A 21,320-nucleotide genomic window follows, 5' to 3' on the forward strand; every position below is an offset into this window, starting at 1 on the left:
AGGGTATAAACCCAAGTTTACAAACCTTTGGAATGTTACCTGATAAGGTCATTACACCATATACCCAGGCAGAAATAACTTGGCTGCAGAATTTTGCTGAGGATTAGACCTTGTTTTTATGCACTAATCCTTGCAAGTTTAATAATCATTATCCTTCCGATAAGTTGGTCAACTTTTTCAAAAATCATCTGGTATGTTTCCCTAAAGTTATTTCTTTGCAGCCTCTGGCAGTGGCAAGGAATGTATTTACTGATGGTTCTTCCACCGGGAGAGCTGTGGTGGCCTCCCCTCCTGATTTTGATATTCAGCCTGTTGATGCTAAATCTGCTCAGGTGGCTGAATTGATCGCTGTACAAATGGCCTTAGAGAAATTAGAGTTGATATTCCATTTAACCTTTTTACTGACAGCCAGTAGGTAAGCAAAATTCTTGCACCTTTGGAAACTGCAGCTTATATTGCTTCTGTATCTCGAGTCCAGATGCAGTTATTGGCTATTCAAACTTTGCTTTGGGCCCAATCTGTTCCCATTTACATAGGGCATTTTCAGGCTCATACAGACCTGCCTGGTCCCTTGAGCGAGGGGAATGCTTTGGCTGATCAGCTTATTTGTCAAATTTATGCAGTTAGTCAAGAATCTTATGGAGCTGCAGATAAAGCTCATAATCGTTTTCATCTCAATGCTGGGTCTTTAAGATTTCATTTAAAGATATCTCAAGAGCAAGCCACTGATATTGTTAAAAATGCCCTTTGTGTACAGAACTTTTAACTGTTCCCCATTTGGGAGTTAATCCTCACGGGCTTGCTCCTAATCATTTGTGGCAAATGGATGTTACCCATGTTCCTTCTTTTGGGCGCATGTAATATGTTCACATAATTGTGGATACATATTCTCATCTTATTTTTCCCTCAGATCATACAGGAGAAAAATTACAGGATGTTAAAAGTCACTGTCTCCAGGCTTTTGCCTACATGGGAGTTCCAAAAATTGTGAAAACTGATAATGGACCAGCCTACACCAGCACTGGCTTTGCTAAATTTTGCTCTGAGTTTTCTTCTATTTCTCAAAAATCGGGTATACCCTATAATCCTCAAGGACAAGCTATAGTGGAATGAGTTCATTGTATGCTCAAATCTTATTTGCATAAAACAAAAAAGGGGAATTATTGTTCCACCCGCAGAGACCATTTGTCTTTTATATTATACATTTTAAATTTTTTGACTGTTGATACTCAATCTCAGACTGCTGCTGAGCGACATTGGCGGCCAAATTCTTCTGGAATGCCTCAGGTTAAATGGAAGAATGTAGCACATGGCACCTGGTATGGTCCAGATCCTGTACTAATGTGGGGTAGGGAAGCTGTTTGTGTTTTTCCGTAGGATGCTGATAATCCAGTTTGGGTACCTGAGTGTCTGGTGCATGCTGTGGATTTTCCTGTCCAGAAGCCTGAAGACAGGACAGAACCAAGAGATCCAGCAGACATTGGCTTGCCAACTGAAGAGTTGCTGGGTTCCTGAGGACCTGGCTGTGGTGGTCCGAGTGCCAAGGATTGTTCCTTTACCTATATACCCTTTCTATGTTATTGGCAGCCATTGCTGTGGCTGCCAGAACAGCTAATGCTGCTGGATTTTCCTTTAATCAGTTAGTTGCCTCTGCCAGTACAATGAATACCTTCTCAGGGCAGGTTGCAAATGCCTTGGCCGTTCAAATTGAGCTAAATTTGCAATTGAATACTGCAGTTAATTTTACAATTGGTTGTGGGTTTTGACCTCTGCTAGGTTACAGAAAAGGCTTTTTGCTGTTATTCATGGACCCTGGAGTACAAGATTTACAAATTGGCTATTATTTATTATTCTCACCAGCGCTGAGACCTTACTTAAAGGGCTCCAATTGGGACAGATTTATTTAGGATTGAGCAGGCACAGCCTCCTTTAAAAGTGCTTATATGTGCTGGAGCATCGTCTTCATGGTTTCATGGTGCCAGAACCAAAGGCAAGCTCAGGTCAATGTTGCCACGTGGCAAGTCCTCTTACCATTTGCCCTGGAGTATCTTTCAGCACAAATCTGGCTGGACTTGGTGATGGATGACTAGTGAGCCAATGGCGGGTAAGGTTTTGGGGGGACTGCCCCAACCTAAGATAGGAAATGTATTTTGACCTGAATGCTTTCCCATGATGGGCAAGGAGTATTGCTTGATGTCCAATGCCACCCAAAACAGGCCTAGTCAAATAATTTATATAAAAGGGGGACCTGTAGGGCCCGGTCTACCCTTGCTCCTTGGAGCGAATTTCTAGGACGGCTTCTGGCCAGCCAGCTAAGCATCCTGTTTACTCCTGTGTTCCCTCTGCTCTAGCCTGGTGATTAACTGTAGGGCATTGTTTCATCTTTGCTATGGTAATTTCCCACCTGCCCAGGAGGAAATCCTTACAGCACCCAGATTCCCCCTGCCTCAGAGGTAATCCTTTTGCAGCAGCCAAAGTATATTAGTTTTGCAAAAAGCTGAATTTAAAAAAAAATGGCATTCGGCTGATCTCCTTTCGAATGACCCAGGTCTCTTGTGTGTTTCTTTCAGTCTCCAGGCCTTTGCCCAACTCGCATAAGGTACAGTTGCACATGAACTGTACTGAGAGGGTAACACAGAATCGAGTGTTACAATTGGAGGCACCACTGGGATCAGCAGCAGCTACAGTCTGAGACCTGTCTGCGGAGACCCATCTGCAAGATTCGGAAGTAAGGATCCCTGAGAGGTCACCCTCAGAAGGCTGGCCAGCAGGTAAGTAGTGAGGGTGTATTGGCTAATGGGTGCAGCTTTTTCTGTTCCAGTGTTAAGAGGCTGGTAAACAGGCCAATTTTTAGTTCTTTTGGAGAAACAAGGCACCGGTATTAAAGCTGATACGACACAAGTGATCGTTAAGATGGTTTTAGAGTTTAGTCCCTGGTGTCTACATGTAGGGTGTTTTAATGTTACTGACTGGAAGCAAGTAAAGGCTGACCTTCAAAATGCACTGAAAGAGCGAGGGCCAGAAGTTTTCCCCATAGCAATATTTTTGCTATGGTGCTTAGTCAGAGATGCTCTTCTCAGTAATGATATAAAAGTAAAAGTGCAATTAGAGATTTTGAACAAAACCCTTGAGGAGATTCAGAAAGCAGAATCTGTGAGTTCCATTAAGCATTTTGAGGTGCAGAAAGTTAGGAGTGTTGGGGATATAGATGAGGAAGAAGAAATTCTAGAAAAGGAGATTGCACTTTTAAAAAAGAAGTTAGAAAAAGAGGAAAGCGAGGAAGCAAACAGAGATCTCTTGATGAGATCTCCACCGAAAAAAACGTTCTTTGCCACTTCTAATCCTTGTACTACTGCTTCCACCTCTATAGACTTAGAGGCAGAAATCCAAGAGATTCAATACAGATTAAATAATCTAAGTAAGGAAAGGCAAATTTATCCTGTTGGGGAAATTATTGGTCTGCAAGAACAGAGGACCAGGCAGCATAACCCCCTGGCCTTTAAGGATATTAAGCAGTTAAAAGAAGCTGTTGTAGCCTATGGAGCACATGCTCCTTTTACTGTGGCTTTATTAGAATCTTTTGCAGAGCTCAACCTTACACCCAGTGACTGGATGCAGTTTTGCAGGGCTTGTCTCTTGGGGAGAGATTATTTGTTATAGAGAGGTGATATGCAGGAAAATTGCAAAAAGACTGCATGGAATAATGCCATCATGTGTTTCCCTCAGCATAACCTTGGCATGTGAACTGGTGGAGGACAGTATGCTGGTTTATCAGCACAGATTGCATATGATCCTGCAATTTAGGCTCAGATAGCTGCTGCAGCCATTAAAGCTTGGAAAACTTTACCTAACAAAGGAGCAGGAGAACAGCTTTCTAAGACCCTTTAAAGATCTTCAGAACATTATTCTGAGTTTATTGACCACCTGCTACAGGTGGGAAGTCATATTTTTGGGGATGTGAGCTCAGCTATGCCAGCCATAAGGCAATTAGCCTATAAAAACACTAACAGATTTTGTCAAGAGGTTTTACACCCCCATAGAAATGGAGACTTAAATGACTTTATCCGATTATGCAGGGACATTGATGACATTCATGTGGTTGGTCAGGTAATTGCTCCTGCTCCTAGAGAAAGTCAAGGCAGAGCTAGATCTAGGAATTGTTTTCATTGTGGAAGGTTAGGACACTTCAAAAGGAACTGCCCTTCTGCTAAAGATGCAGTTAATCAGTCCAGGAGAAATCCAGGTGTTTGCCCAAAATATCATAAGGGGGCACATTGGGCTAATGACTGTCACTCTAAGACTGACAGTCAAGGAAATCTCATCCCCATGTCAGAAAACTGGAGGAGAGGCCTGCCCCAGGCCCCCAAAACACAAGTCTATGTGGCCATGAGCAGACCAGCTGCTCCCATCAGATACATTCCTCAAAGAAACGCCTCACTGTCAACGACCTTGTTCGAGGCACCTCAGGAAGTGCAGGACTAGATCTCTGTACCTCCGCTCAGGCAGTATTGACCCCACAAATGGGTGTGCAGGCCTTGGGGACTGGGAGTATTTGGACCTATCCCAGAGGGTTCAGTAGGGATAGTCTTGGGTAGAAGTAGTTCTGTGCTTAAAGGAATTAAAATTTTACCAGGAATTATAGACTGTGATTATACTGGAGAAATTAAAATTATGGTTGAAGCTGGTATGGGAGTCCTTCTCATCCTTCAAGGGGCAAGAATAGCTCAACTAGTTCTTTTACCCAGTTTTCACTCTACTAATCCATTCTTTAAACAAGAACGAGGGGACAAGGGGTTTGGCTCCACGGGATTCCCTGGAGCATTTTGGGTCTCTAGTTTAGAGAACCTCCCCACACTTACATTAATAATCTATGGGAAAATGTTCCAAGGCCTTTCAGATACAGGGGCTGATTCTTCTGTGATTGCTAAAAAACACTGGCCTGCAGCCTGGCCTCTACAGCCAGCCTCCACTACATTACAGGGGGTAGGAAAGGCCAGTTCTCCAGAGTGCAGTACTCAATATTTAGATTGGGAGGATGAAGAAGGCCATAAGGACATTTTTAAACCATTTGTCCTGGAACACCTTCCTCTTAATTTGTGGGAAAGAAATGTTTTGCAAGCTATGGGAGCAGTTCTGACCACTGAAACTGTGCACCACATGCTATCAAACCAGGGCTTTGTCCCCGGTTTGGGTTGGGTCAAAAATCTGCAGGGAGATGTGCAGATTTTAGCAGACAAGAAAATAATCCAACAATTACCTGGACAGCGTGCATGGTTAGGAAATTTTTCTTAGGGGCCATTGCAGAGCAGCCAGAAAGCATTCCCATTAAATGGAAAACTGAAAAACCTGTATGGATAGAGCAATGGTCCCTGAGTAGGGAAAAATTACAGACTGCTCATACTCTGGTCGAGAAACAACAAGAGGCAGGACTTATAGTGCCATCCTCTTCTCCCTGGAACACTCCTGTCTTTGTTATTAAGAAAAAGTCTGGTAAATGGAGGTTGCTGCAAAATCTTAGAGCAGTAAATGATTGTATGGAAATTATGGGGACAACTCAACCTGGGTTACAAAACCTGTGGGTATTCCTGCAGGATACCATCTTTTATTTATTGACCTTAAGGATTGTTTTTTCATCATTCCCTTGCATCCAAAAGACTCTGATAAATTTGCTTTCAGTGTACCATCTATGAATTTCAAAGAACCATACTGGTGCTACCAGTGGGCAACATTGCCCCAGGCCAATAGTTCTGTCATTTGTCAGATGTTTGTGGCATGGGTTTTTGCCCCAATAAGGTATAAATATTCTCAACTGTATATAATTCATTATATGGATGACATTCTATTAGCAGGACAGGACCCAGAGATAGTTCTTGAGGCTTTTGCTGACTTGCCTAGCACGTGCTGGGTTGATGATTGCTTCTGAAAAGGTACAACAACAGTTTCCATATCAATACTTGGGACATCAGTTATTGCAGACAGGAGTAAAACCACAGAAAGTTACTCTTCGCTTAGATAAATTACAAACTTTGAATGATTTTCAAAAATTACTTGGAGACCTCAATTGGGCCCGGCCCAGTCTGGGAATTCCTACTGGAGTCCTAAAGCCACTTTTTGATATTCTGCAGGGGAAGCCAGACCCAACTTCCTTTCGTGAGTTGACACCTCAGGCAAGGCAATGTGTTTCTTTAATTGAAGAAAAACTTGCCTCTGCTCATATTCATTATATTGACTATAGTCAGCCACTGTTATTGATAAGTTTTTTCCTCTCAGCCATAGTCTTACTGGAGTTTTTTGGCAGAAAGGACCCATCCTATGGGTACATGAGCATGTGTCACCTGTAAAAATTGTTATCTTGTACCCATCAGCTGTGCTACGTGCTATTCAGAAAGGGTATAAACCCAAGTTTACAAACCTTTGGAATGTTACCTGATAAGGTCATTACACCATATACCCAGGCAGAAATAACTTGGCTGCAGAATTTTGCTGAGGATTAGACCTTGTTTTTATGCACTAATCCTTGCAAGTTTAATAATCATTATCCTTCCGATAAGTTGGTCAACTTTTTCAAAAATCATCTGGTATGTTTCCCTAAAGTTATTTCTTTGCAGCCTCTGGCAGTGGCAAGGAATGTATTTACTGATGGTTCTTCCACCGGGAGAGCTGTGGTGGCCTCCCCTCCTGATTTTGATATTCAGCCTGTTGATGCTAAATCTGCTCAGGTGGCTGAATTGATCGCTGTACAAATGGCCTTAGAGAAATTAGAGTTGATATTCCATTTAACCTTTTTACTGACAGCCAGTAGGTAAGCAAAATTCTTGCACCTTTGGAAACTGCAGCTTATATTGCTTCTGTATCTCGAGTCCAGATGCAGTTATTGGCTATTCAAACTTTGCTTTGGGCCCAATCTGTTCCCATTTACATAGGGCATTTTCAGGCTCATACAGACCTGCCTGGTCCCTTGAGCGAGGGGAATGCTTTGGCTGATCAGCTTATTTGTCAAATTTATGCAGTTAGTCAAGAATCTTATGGAGCTGCAGATAAAGCTCATAATCGTTTTCATCTCAATGCTGGGTCTTTAAGATTTCATTTAAAGATATCTCAAGAGCAAGCCACTGATATTGTTAAAAATGCCCTTTGTGTACAGAACTTTTAACTGTTCCCCATTTGGGAGTTAATCCTCACGGGCTTGCTCCTAATCATTTGTGGCAAATGGATGTTACCCATGTTCCTTCTTTTGGGCGCATGTAATATGTTCACATAATTGTGGATACATATTCTCATCTTATTTTTCCCTCAGATCATACAGGAGAAAAATTACAGGATGTTAAAAGTCACTGTCTCCAGGCTTTTGCCTACATGGGAGTTCCAAAAATTGTGAAAACTGATAATGGACCAGCCTACACCAGCACTGGCTTTGCTAAATTTTGCTCTGAGTTTTCTTCTATTTCTCAAAAATCGGGTATACCCTATAATCCTCAAGGACAAGCTATAGTGGAATGAGTTCATTGTATGCTCAAATCTTATTTGCATAAAACAAAAAAGGGGAATTATTGTTCCACCCGCAGAGACCATTTGTCTTTTATATTATACATTTTAAATTTTTTGACTGTTGATACTCAATCTCAGACTGCTGCTGAGCGACATTGGCGGCCAAATTCTTCTGGAATGCCTCAGGTTAAATGGAAGAATGTAGCACATGGCACCTGGTATGGTCCAGATCCTGTACTAATGTGGGGTAGGGAAGCTGTTTGTGTTTTTCCGTAGGATGCTGATAATCCAGTTTGGGTACCTGAGTGTCTGGTGCATGCTGTGGATTTTCCTGTCCAGAAGCCTGAAGACAGGACAGAACCAAGAGATCCAGCAGACATTGGCTTGCCAACTGAAGAGTTGCTGGGTTCCTGAGGACCTGGCTGTGGTGGTCCGAGTGCCAAGGATTGTTCCTTTACCTATATACCCTTTCTATGTTATTGGCAGCCATTGCTGTGGCTGCCAGAACAGCTAATGCTGCTGGATTTTCCTTTAATCAGTTAGTTGCCTCTGCCAGTACAATGAATACCTTCTCAGGGCAGGTTGCAAATGCCTTGGCCGTTCAAATTGAGCTAAATTTGCAATTGAATACTGCAGTTAATTTTACAATTGGTTGTGGGTTTTGACCTCTGCTAGGTTACAGAAAAGGCTTTTTGCTGTTATTCATGGACCCTGGAGTACAAGATTTACAAATTGGCTATTATTTATTATTCTCACCAGCGCTGAGACCTTACTTAAAGGGCTCCAATTGGGACAGATTTATTTAGGATTGAGCAGGCACAGCCTCCTTTAAAAGTGCTTATATGTGCTGGAGCATCGTCTTCATGGTTTCATGGTGCCAGAACCAAAGGCAAGCTCAGGTCAATGTTGCCACGTGGCAAGTCCTCTTACCATTTGCCCTGGAGTATCTTTCAGCACAAATCTGGCTGGACTTGGTGATGGATGACTAGTGAGCCAATGGCGGGTAAGGTTTTGGGGGGACTGCCCCAACCTAAGATAGGAAATGTATTTTGACCTGAATGCTTTCCCATGATGGGCAAGGAGTATTGCTTGATGTCCAATGCCACCCAAAACAGGCCTAGTCAAATAATTTATATAAAAGGGGGACCTGTAGGGCCCGGTCTACCCTTGCTCCTTGGAGCGAATTTCTAGGACGGCTTCTGGCCAGCCAGCTAAGCATCCTGTTTACTCCTGTGTTCCCTCTGCTCTAGCCTGGTGATTAACTGTAGGGCATTGTTTCATCTTTGCTATGGTAATTTCCCACCTGCCCAGGAGGAAATCCTTACAGCACCCAGATTCCCCCTGCCTCAGAGGTAATCCTTTTGCAGCAGCCAAAGTATATTAGTTTTGCAAAAAGCTGAATTTAAAAAAAAATGGCATTCGGCTGATCTCCTTTCGAATGACCCAGGTCTCTTGTGTGTTTCTTTCAGTCTCCAGGCCTTTGCCCAACTCGCATAAGGTACAGTTGCACATGAACTGTACTGAGAGGGTAACACAGAATCGAGTGTTACAATTGGAGGCACCACTGGGATCAGCAGCAGCTACAGTCTGAGACCTGTCTGCGGAGACCCATCTGCAAGATTCGGAAGTAAGGATCCCTGAGAGGTCACCCTCAGAAGGCTGGCCAGCAGGTAAGTAGTGAGGGTGTATTGGCTAATGGGTGCAGCTTTTTCTGTTCCAGTGTTAAGAGGCTGGTAAACAGGCCAATTTTTAGTTCTTTTGGAGAAACAAGGCACCGGTATTAAAGCTGATACGACACAAGTGATCGTTAAGATGGTTTTAGAGTTTAGTCCCTGGTGTCTACATGTAGGGTGTTTTAATGTTACTGACTGGAAGCAAGTAAAGGCTGACCTTCAAAATGCACTGAAAGAGCGAGGGCCAGAAGTTTTCCCCATAGCAATATTTTTGCTATGGTGCTTAGTCAGAGATGCTCTTCTCAGTAATGATATAAAAGTAAAAGTGCAATTAGAGATTTTGAACAAAACCCTTGAGGAGATTCAGAAAGCAGAATCTGTGAGTTCCATTAAGCATTTTGAGGTGCAGAAAGTTAGGAGTGTTGGGGATATAGATGAGGAAGAAGAAATTCTAGAAAAGGAGATTGCACTTTTAAAAAAGAAGTTAGAAAAAGAGGAAAGCGAGGAAGCAAACAGAGATCTCTTGATGAGATCTCCACCGAAAAAAACGTTCTTTGCCACTTCTAATCCTTGTACTACTGCTTCCACCTCTATAGACTTAGAGGCAGAAATCCAAGAGATTCAATACAGATTAAATAATCTAAGTAAGGAAAGGCAAATTTATCCTGTTGGGGAAATTATTGGTCTGCAAGAACAGAGGACCAGGCAGCATAACCCCCTGGCCTTTAAGGATATTAAGCAGTTAAAAGAAGCTGTTGTAGCCTATGGAGCACATGCTCCTTTTACTGTGGCTTTATTAGAATCTTTTGCAGAGCTCAACCTTACACCCAGTGACTGGATGCAGTTTTGCAGGGCTTGTCTCTTGGGGAGAGATTATTTGTTATAGAGAGGTGATATGCAGGAAAATTGCAAAAAGACTGCATGGAATAATGCCATCATGTGTTTCCCTCAGCATAACCTTGGCATGTGAACTGGTGGAGGACAGTATGCTGGTTTATCAGCACAGATTGCATATGATCCTGCAATTTAGGCTCAGATAGCTGCTGCAGCCATTAAAGCTTGGAAAACTTTACCTAACAAAGGAGCAGGAGAACAGCTTTCTAAGACCCTTTAAAGATCTTCAGAACATTATTCTGAGTTTATTGACCACCTGCTACAGGTGGGAAGTCATATTTTTGGGGATGTGAGCTCAGCTATGCCAGCCATAAGGCAATTAGCCTATAAAAACACTAACAGATTTTGTCAAGAGGTTTTACACCCCCATAGAAATGGAGACTTAAATGACTTTATCCGATTATGCAGGGACATTGATGACATTCATGTGGTTGGTCAGGTAATTGCTCCTGCTCCTAGAGAAAGTCAAGGCAGAGCTAGATCTAGGAATTGTTTTCATTGTGGAAGGTTAGGACACTTCAAAAGGAACTGCCCTTCTGCTAAAGATGCAGTTAATCAGTCCAGGAGAAATCCAGGTGTTTGCCCAAAATATCATAAGGGGGCACATTGGGCTAATGACTGTCACTCTAAGACTGACAGTCAAGGAAATCTCATCCCCATGTCAGAAAACTGGAGGAGAGGCCTGCCCCAGGCCCCCAAAACACAAGTCTATGTGGCCATGAGCAGACCAGCTGCTCCCATCAGATACATTCCTCAAAGAAACGCCTCACTGTCAACGACCTTGTTCGAGGCACCTCAGGAAGTGCAGGACTAGATCTCTGTACCTCCGCTCAGGCAGTATTGACCCCACAAATGGGTGTGCAGGCCTTGGGGACTGGGAGTATTTGGACCTATCCCAGAGGGTTCAGTAGGGATAGTCTTGGGTAGAAGTAGTTCTGTGCTTAAAGGAATTAAAATTTTACCAGGAATTATAGACTGTGATTATACTGGAGAAATTAAAATTATGGTTGAAGCTGGTATGGGAGTCCTTCTCATCCTTCAAGGGGCAAGAATAGCTCAACTAGTTCTTTTACCCAGTTTTCACTCTACTAATCCATTCTTTAAACAAGAACGAGGGGACAAGGGGTTTGGCTCCACGGGATTCCCTGGAGCATTTTGGGTCTCTAGTTTAGAGAACCTCCCCACACTTACATTAATAATCTATGGGAAAATGTTCCAAGGCCTTTCAGATACAGGGGCTGATTCTTCTGTGATTGCTAAAAAACACTGGCCTGCAGCCTGGCCTCTACAGCCAGCCTCCACTACATTACAGGGGGTAGGAAAGGCCAGTTCTCCAGAGTGCAGTACTCAATATTTAGATTGGGAGGATGAAGAAGGCCATAAGGACATTTTTAAACCATTTGTCCTGGAACACCTTCCTCTTAATTTGTGGGAAAGAAATGTTTTGCAAGCTATGGGAGCAGTTCTGACCACTGAAACTGTGCACCACATGCTATCAAACCAGGGCTTTGTCCCCGGTTTGGGTTGGGTCAAAAATCTGCAGGGAGATGTGCAGATTTTAGCAGACAAGAAAATAATCCAACAATTACCTGGACAGCGTGCATGGTTAGGAAATTTTTCTTAGGGGCCATTGCAGAGCAGCCAGAAAGCATTCCCATTAAATGGAAAACTGAAAAACCTGTATGGATAGAGCAATGGTCCCTGAGTAGGGAAAAATTACAGACTGCTCATACTCTGGTCGAGAAACAACAAGAGGCAGGACTTATAGTGCCATCCTCTTCTCCCTGGAACACTCCTGTCTTTGTTATTAAGAAAAAGTCTGGTAAATGGAGGTTGCTGCAAAATCTTAGAGCAGTAAATGATTGTATGGAAATTATGGGGACAACTCAACCTGGGTTACAAAACCTGTGGGTATTCCTGCAGGATACCATCTTTTATTTATTGACCTTAAGGATTGTTTTTTCATCATTCCCTTGCATCCAAAAGACTCTGATAAATTTGCTTTCAGTGTACCATCTATGAATTTCAAAGAACCATACTGGTGCTACCAGTGGGCAACATTGCCCCAGGCCAATAGTTCTGTCATTTGTCAGATGTTTGTGGCATGGGTTTTTGCCCCAATAAGGTATAAATATTCTCAACTGTATATAATTCATTATATGGATGACATTCTATTAGCAGGACAGGACCCAGAGATAGTTCTTGAGGCTTTTGCTGACTTGCCTAGCACGTGCTGGGTTGATGATTGCTTCTGAAAAGGTACAACAACAGTTTCCATATCAATACTTGGGACATCAGTTATTGCAGACAGGAGTAAAACCACAGAAAGTTACTCTTCGCTTAGATAAATTACAAACTTTGAATGATTTTCAAAAATTACTTGGAGACCTCAATTGGGCCCGGCCCAGTCTGGGAATTCCTACTGGAGTCCTAAAGCCACTTTTTGATATTCTGCAGGGGAAGCCAGACCCAACTTCCTTTCGTGAGTTGACACCTCAGGCAAGGCAATGTGTTTCTTTAATTGAAGAAAAACTTGCCTCTGCTCATATTCATTATATTGACTATAGTCAGCCACTGTTATTGATAAGTTTTTTCCTCTCAGCCATAGTCTTACTGGAGTTTTTTGGCAGAAAGGACCCATCCTATGGGTACATGAGCATGTGTCACCTGTAAAAATTGTTATCTTGTACCCATCAGCTGTGCTACGTGCTATTCAGAAAGGGTATAAACCCAAGTTTACAAACCTTTGGAATGTTACCTGATAAGGTCATTACACCATATACCCAGGCAGAAATAACTTGGCTGCAGAATTTTGCTGAGGATTAGACCTTGTTTTTATGCACTAATCCTTGCAAGTTTAATAATCATTATCCTTCCGATAAGTTGGTCAACTTTTTCAAAAATCATCTGGTATGTTTCCCTAAAGTTATTTCTTTGCAGCCTCTGGCAGTGGCAAGGAATGTATTTACTGATGGTTCTTCCACCGGGAGAGCTGTGGTGGCCTCCCCTCCTGATTTTGATATTCAGCCTGTTGATGCTAAATCTGCTCAGGTGGCTGAATTGATCGCTGTACAAATGGCCTTAGAGAAATTAGAGTTGATATTCCATTTAACCTTTTTACTGACAGCCAGTAGGTAAGCAAAATTCTTGCACCTTTGGAAACTGCAGCTTATATTGCTTCTGTATCTCGAGTCCAGATGCAGTTATTGGCTATTCAAACTTTGCTTTGGGCCCAATCTGTTCCCATTTACATAGGGCATTTTCAGGCTCATACAGACCTGCCTGGTCCCTTGAGCGAGGGGAATGCTTTGGCTGATCAGCTTATTTGTCAAATTTATGCAGTTAGTCAAGAATCTTATGGAGCTGCAGATAAAGCTCATAATCGTTTTCATCTCAATGCTGGGTCTTTAAGATTTCATTTAAAGATATCTCAAGAGCAAGCCACTGATATTGTTAAAAATGCCCTTTGTGTACAGAACTTTTAACTGTTCCCCATTTGGGAGTTAATCCTCACGGGCTTGCTCCTAATCATTTGTGGCAAATGGATGTTACCCATGTTCCTTCTTTTGGGCGCATGTAATATGTTCACATAATTGTGGATACATATTCTCATCTTATTTTTCCCTCAGATCATACAGGAGAAAAATTACAGGATGTTAAAAGTCACTGTCTCCAGGCTTTTGCCTACATGGGAGTTCCAAAAATTGTGAAAACTGATAATGGACCAGCCTACACCAGCACTGGCTTTGCTAAATTTTGCTCTGAGTTTTCTTCTATTTCTCAAAAATCGGGTATACCCTATAATCCTCAAGGACAAGCTATAGTGGAATGAGTTCATTGTATGCTCAAATCTTATTTGCATAAAACAAAAAAGGGGAATTATTGTTCCACCCGCAGAGACCATTTGTCTTTTATATTATACATTTTAAATTTTTTGACTGTTGATACTCAATCTCAGACTGCTGCTGAGCGACATTGGCGGCCAAATTCTTCTGGAATGCCTCAGGTTAAATGGAAGAATGTAGCACATGGCACCTGGTATGGTCCAGATCCTGTACTAATGTGGGGTAGGGAAGCTGTTTGTGTTTTTCCGTAGGATGCTGATAATCCAGTTTGGGTACCTGAGTGTCTGGTGCATGCTGTGGATTTTCCTGTCCAGAAGCCTGAAGACAGGACAGAACCAAGAGATCCAGCAGACATTGGCTTGCCAACTGAAGAGTTGCTGGGTTCCTGAGGACCTGGCTGTGGTGGTCCGAGTGCCAAGGATTGTTCCTTTACCTATATACCCTTTCTATGTTATTGGCAGCCATTGCTGTGGCTGCCAGAACAGCTAATGCTGCTGGATTTTCCTTTAATCAGTTAGTTGCCTCTGCCAGTACAATGAATACCTTCTCAGGGCAGGTTGCAAATGCCTTGGCCGTTCAAATTGAGCTAAATTTGCAATTGAATACTGCAGTTAATTTTACAATTGGTTGTGGGTTTTGACCTCTGCTAGGTTACAGAAAAGGCTTTTTGCTGTTATTCATGGACCCTGGAGTACAAGATTTACAAATTGGCTATTATTTATTATTCTCACCAGCGCTGAGACCTTACTTAAAGGGCTCCAATTGGGACAGATTTATTTAGGATTGAGCAGGCACAGCCTCCTTTAAAAGTGCTTATATGTGCTGGAGCATCGTCTTCATGGTTTCATGGTGCCAGAACCAAAGGCAAGCTCAGGTCAATGTTGCCACGTGGCAAGTCCTCTTACCATTTGCCCTGGAGTATCTTTCAGCACAAATCTGGCTGGACTTGGTGATGGATGACTAGTGAGCCAATGGCGGGTAAGGTTTTGGGGGGACTGCCCCAACCTAAGATAGGAAATGTATTTTGACCTGAATGCTTTCCCATGATGGGCAAGGAGTATTGCTTGATGTCCAATGCCACCCAAAACAGGCCTAGTCAAATAATTTATATAAAAGGGGGACCTGTAGGGCCCGGTCTACCCTTGCTCCTTGGGGTGAATTTCTAGGATGGTTTCTGGCCAGCTGGCTAAGCATCCTGTTTGCTCCTGTGCTCCCTCTGCTCTAGCCTGGTGATTAACTGTAGGACATTGTTTCATCTTTGCTATGGTAATTTCCCACCGGCCCAGGAGGAAATCCTTACAGCACCCAGATTCCCCCCTGCCTGGGAGGTAATCCTTTTGCAGCTGCCAAAGTATATTAGTTTTGCAAAAAGCTGAATAAAGTGGCATTCGGCTGATCTCCTTTTGAATGACCCAGGTCTCTTGTGTGTTTCTTTCAATCTCCAGGCCATTGCTCGACTCGCATAAGGTACAGTTGTACATGAACTGTACTGAGAGGCTAACACAGAATCGGGTGTTACAGAAACACAGCTCATAAACACCCTATTAAGTATTGTGACATTATATGTATACAAATGCTGAAGTTTCAAGCCAAAACTAACTTTTCCTTGCTTAGGTTGTTTCTCTTAGATATCTGACTGTTGTGATGAGAAAAATAACCAGTGCTTATGCTCACTGAGGCTCTGCACAGACAAACCTCACAACATTCATGTAGGACATGGAGACAAAGGGCACCTATCAACATAAAGCACATGTTTATCCTTGTGGCAGGAACCAGAGTCCTTTGTCCTGGTCCACACATTCCACATTGTCTGCAGCATCTATGAAACTTCATGGTAGGCTAACTTGAACACTTCCTAAATCTCGGCTTTCACCGTCTTCATGCATTGTTGGGTAATCACATCTTCTGTACAGGACAAATACTGACCTTAGACACTGTTCTAAACCCATCTTTGAAGACCCAACAAAAAGGGTAAAACAAGTAACACAAATTCTGCAGACAGTGAAGTTCTCAATGTTTCACCTAGGAGCACTATATCTAACAGTTACAGAACATAATCTTCAACCCCACATTATAATCTCAAAGATAATGTATATGCTGGGCAATGAAACAAAGATCTACACACTTAAAAGAACCAGAATTTATTTTTATACCCAAAGGATTTAAGTTAGAAATCAAGAAGAAATTGATTCTAAAATCAACCAAATGCAAATGACATAGCTCTCTTCTAAATAATTCATGCAGGTAAAGATGAAATCACAAGAGAGATTAGAAAATGTTTTTCTCACATTGGAAGTGAAAAGATAAAATATCAAGATACCTAAACTCACAACGTGATCCCATTTCATACCCATTGGGATGGCAATTACAAAACAAAACAGAAAGTTTTGTTGAAAAAGTAGAAAAACTGGCATGCACTTTTGGAAATAAAAAAGTTGTGCAGTGGCTATGAAAAACAGGATGGCAGTTTCTGGGGGAATAACAATTCAATTTTTCATCTAACTACTCCATGACTTCAACAGTACTGCTATAATAATATCTCCCAAATGTTCAAACCAAGATAATTAAGGGGAAGGAGAACAAAAAATATGCATGTTTTGTCTCAGAATGCAGAATGTAGACTTAATGATCTATGTGTACATATCATTACTTAAGGAAGATGGGAACGACTTGGAGGGAGGAAGGGACTACCATGAAGGGTTAAAAAGAGGGAGAAAATAATGAGGGGGTGTAATATGAGCAAAGTACAATGATATATATGTGTGTGTGTGTGTATGTGTGTGTGTATATTGTGTGTTTGTGTGTGTATGAAAATGTCACGAGGAACCTCATCATTTTCTAGGCTAACTAAAACAATTAAGTAAAAAAAAATAATCAATTCATCATAAGACAAGACATTACACTATGATCAAGGGAGCTGGCCCTCTGGTGACCACCTCCATGCAGCAGTCATTAGCTAGTGCTGTAGTCTACTTATTCTCATGTTCAATCTGTGGGGAAGTTTCTTGCTGTTTTCAGAGGTTTAGAGGGTTTTTTCCCTCTAATAATTGTCAGTATTCTTTTTACAATTCTCTGTGTTGTATATTTCATCTTCACATCACTTCCACTATTGAAAATACAAATTGTACAGACCTTTTAAAGGTTCTAATTCATTCTATGCATTTTTTGCAAATTTGACCCTGCAAAAGTACATTATTAAACAGATTTCATACATAAGACAGCCTCATTCTACCATCCCCATCCTTTCACCCATCACTGGTCCCGTCTGTCCTCCAATGATCCAATTTTCATGTCATATATATCATATATAGTGAAGTAACAGTCTATTTTCGACTGTTTATTGTTGAACCTGAGTTCAACACGTGAGAGAAACCATGCAAGAGTAAAAACAATGCAACATTCTCAAAGAACCTAACCAATAGCACAACTACATAAACTAATAGAAGCATATGTATTGTTATCAAAATTGACTTACATTGTTCATTACTGAGAAAAAATAAACCATTTAAATTAGAATTCTGACCAAAATAATTGCTTCATTTCTAAGATATATTTTGTTCATTTTCATGCTACTTCCTACTAATTTCCCTTATGATATTTATATATACATATATATGTATATGTATATGTATATATATATATATATATATATATATATATATATATATATATTCTTTGTTTTCTGAGACAGTGTTTGTCTGTGTAACAGTCCAACAGTCCTAGTTGTCCTGGAACTAACTTGACCATGTTGGCCTCAAACTCACAGAGATCCATCTGCCTCTGTTTCCAAGTGCTGGGATGAAAGGTGTGCACCACCACTTACCAACCTATCAATAATTATTTTATACCGACCTTTGTATGATGTTCCTTGGCATCCAGTTCACCTTGTTTGAAAGCTATACTTCTTGTACGTTTCTAAAAGGAAGGTGGCAAGAAAACATAATAGTAAATCTGACATTTTATAATCTGTTAGATTTTATTTTTGTACTACATTCCTAATATTGTATCTATGTTTTAAAGGTAAGAAGTTCCACTGAGATCAAAATCAGTGCAAAGGTAATGGTGAATCAATCCCACACCAGTTATGTTTTAAAGGGGTATTTATTTTGGAGGGTAAAACTTACATATACCATAAACCATCAGGAAGGAAGCCTAGTTGCTGGAGCAGGAGCCGGGAGCAGGAACGGGAACCAGGTGCCAGAACCAAGAGGCCGAGCTGAGCTTGCCGCTCTTCTTTTAAAGAGAAATATAACAGGCCCCAGTGGGCTGGTATTTCAGTGGCTATTGACTGATGGAGCAGAAGGCACTCCCGCAGCACTGTGGGCTCGTGCTTCAGCGACTATTGGCTGAAGCAGTGGAAGGTACTCCCGCAGCACCTCCCCCTTTTGTTTAAGTAAGAGAGTTCTAAGCCTACTACAAAATTATATACAGTAAGTACAAACCTACAAAATTATATACAATAAGTGCAAATATCCTATTCTAACTAGCTAAAGTCTTGTATAATAAATGACTTGGCCAAGTTATGAGAGGAAAGTAGCTACATTTATCTAGTCTTCAACCCCATAGAAAATCCGAGAGGGGAAATAATGTTACCTGAGTAATTAGGAACTGCAATCAAAGAACTTCCAAATCATGCAACAAATCACAGAGACAACTGGCTACCTGGGCAATCACCAAACACCTGTTTGCAGCGATGAAGCAACCAACTTTGACTAAGGCCTAGAATAACTGACAGATTATTTTTAACAGGCAAGAGATTTTTCAAAACCATCTTACCCTGTCTTGGCAAGATTTAACAATTCTGTTTATCCATTTCTGGATTTTAACAGGCAAGAGATTTTTCAAAACCGTCTTACACTATCTTGGCAAGATTTGACAGTTCTGTTTATCCATTTCTGGATTCCGTGTATTTGTCAGTAGTTGAGGTATGGGCAGTTCCTTGCCCAGAGGCCAGTTTGTTAAGAAGACAAGCTCCAAGTGGAGTGTCTTTGGTGCTCAACAATCTCTCAAGAATAGGTCGGTGTTGCCAGGAGTGATTGTGTCTCACTACACAGAACTCTAAGATTAAATTAAATGCCATTTTCTACAGCTCTTCGAAGAGGTTGAAGACTATTTATATATAATCTCTATGTATCTAAAGAACCTGATTAGTCTAACCATAAATATGACAGACATAGATGACTATTGATCTACAATTCTTAACATGTATCTAACTTAAAGACTAAGAGAATAAACAACTGTGCAATAAATGAGGACAATGACCTCCAAATGTAAACAATAAATATCAATACATAAACAATATATGAGTATCTTAATCAGAGGTAGAAATGTACACTGCAATATGGTATACATATATCAATACAATATATATCAATACATAAAAAATGTTTTAAACAGGTAGAAGCATGCATACATACAATATTCAATATATGCTGATGTAATTATCTATAAACAATAATGCACAAATACCATTATTATCTATCCAATTATCCCTTTTTTTTCAAAAAGATCCCCGAGCTTATAAAATTCCTTTCCCAACTCACAACTGTATACTAATTATAATCAATCCCTAAATATTGTTCCTAAACCTGAGGACAAACTATGCTGAGAGACGGGACATCATCCTCTAGAATTACTTCCAGCTGTCATGGGGGTGAGGTTCTTTCTGGAGGATCCTGTGAAAGTAAAATGATGGTAAAATTTCAAGATCAATGTCTTTTAAAATTGCAAACAGTCTCTGAGTATTTTGTGAAGGTCTGGCCAGAATGTTGTACAAGATATGCACCATTTCAGCTAACCAAGTTGGAATCATCTGTGCAGCTGATACCCGAAACAGGACTTGTAGTAGCACTATCAGTATCATGATGCCATATCAACCGAGTGGAGTTGTTGTTATGGGGGTCCCATCTTCTTCCTAGAAACTTCAAATGTCACTGCAGGAAAAACTCATTGTTCATTGTGGAAAACTTAAACATTAATTATATAGACATATACAAACATATATTCAATGAAATGTATGATAGACATATTCAATGAAAAGTATGATAAATATGAAGAAAAGCAAAGATGTTTTCTAAACTCATATTTCTTTCTGTCTCATATCATGGCTCTTGACATAAGACAGAAACTCCAGAAACTCTGGGTTTTTCTCCTAACAACAGGCTTAGAATTAGAGAGGGACCAAGTCAAGAGTCCAACTCCAAAACCAGCTCTATAAATTCAGAAATATGATTTAGTATATTCCAGAGCTTCATACTGACAGAACCTATTCAGTTTTCTTGATAATCCATATTGGGTAGTTATTTTTCCATCTGTCAGTATTCAAACATCCAGGGTCCTTTGAATTTTTCAAAGACGAGTGTTTTCCTATGGAGATAAGAACAGAACCCTGCCCCCATTCTATGTTTTTCTTACCACCTGTATGGTTATCATCATTGTAGATGCTGTCATTTCTCCTTTCCAAGAGGTTTCTTCTCTTCAGATCTAACCTTTATTAATTTTGATGGTATCCACAATTTTTCTTCTCCTGTGGAAACAAGAGCAAAACCCCTTCCCCAACGTAGCACATCTCCTGGCTTCCATTGAAAGGTCAGCACATCCTTGATATAAACCGGTTGATTTAGTTCAGCAGACTTTTCCATTATCCAATGTCTTTCTGCCGCTGTTGTTCCCTTCTCATTAGCTTTAAGAAAATTCAAGGTTAATAAGGCATTATGTAATCTATTTCTGGGGGCATTTTCCACCCCTTTCTGTTTATTTAACATATCCTTCATGGTTCGATTTGATCATTCTATGACTGCTAGACCTGTAGGATTGGATGGTATACCTGTAACATGCTTAATATTACAATAAGCAAAAAACCGTTTCATTTTCCTAGAGACATAAGCTGGACCATTATCTGTTTTTATTTGTGCAGGTATACCCATAATGGCCATAACTTCTAATAAATGTGTGATTACTGAGTCAACTTTTTCTGAGCTTAAAGCAGTTGCCCACTGAAAGCCTGAATAAGTGTTAATGGTGTGATGTACATATTTTAATTTGCCAAATTCTGGAAAGTGGAACACATCCATCTGCCAAATTTCATTCCTTTTAATACCCTTTGGATTAGTCTCTGCAGGCAATGGTGTTTGGTTATAAAAAGAGCAAGTAGGGCATTTCTTTACAATCTCCTTAGCTTGTTGCCATGTAATAGAAAACTCTTTTTTCAAGCCTTTGCTATTGACATGATGTTTTTTATGAAATTTAGATGCCTGCAGCACACTACCAATCAATAATTGATCAATATCTGCATTACCTTGTGCTAGAGGACCTGGCAAACCCATATGGGATCGGATATGTGTTATATACATAGGGCAGAGCCTGTTCCTGATCATGTCTTTTACCTGGATAAACAATGAGGTCAGTTCCATATCATCAG

Source organism: Myodes glareolus, chromosome 27 (genome assembly GCF_982192425.1).
Source record: "Myodes glareolus chromosome 27, mMyoGla1.1, whole genome shotgun sequence".
NCBI classification, from domain to species: domain Eukaryota; kingdom Metazoa; phylum Chordata; class Mammalia; order Rodentia; family Cricetidae; genus Myodes; species Myodes glareolus.